The sequence below is a fragment of the Dysidea avara genome, chromosome 8, assembly GCF_963678975.1.
Source record: "Dysidea avara chromosome 8, odDysAvar1.4, whole genome shotgun sequence".
Lineage (NCBI taxonomy): Eukaryota > Metazoa > Porifera > Demospongiae > Dictyoceratida > Dysideidae > Dysidea > Dysidea avara.
The window spans coordinates 5,622,843-5,623,266 of record NC_089279.1 but is presented as its reverse complement, the minus strand read 5'-3'; positions in this window follow the sequence as shown (position 1 = coordinate 5,623,266).

Below are 424 nucleotides of genomic sequence, written 5' to 3'. Positions count from 1 at the left end.
TCACCACGCCCAGACGGGTCACGAGACCACCAGTACGCACGACGCGCGCCAGTGTGCGCTCAACCCATAGGCCAGGACTAATTAATAAGTTCCTGCATTTGAAGGAAAGCACAACTTTTGTGTGACATCTGCAGCTATATACCGCCATGGTAATGACCGGGAGACTAGCAGCAGCCGCCCACTACATTGCCAGACCTTTGTTAGGCCACTCCAAATAAATTCTCTGTTTCCCGTCCTAGATTCAAGCATATTTGCATGCGGGCGGGCGGTCCATTTCCATTATTTCATTATAAGATTGGCAGCTTTTCAAGCCATTACACAGCCATAACAAACTGCATAAAAGCATGCTTAAGCTTGTTCCTTCCTTTTTAAGTTGCAAAAATAACACAAACGTGAAGTTTGTGCCGACCTGATTGCACTGCTG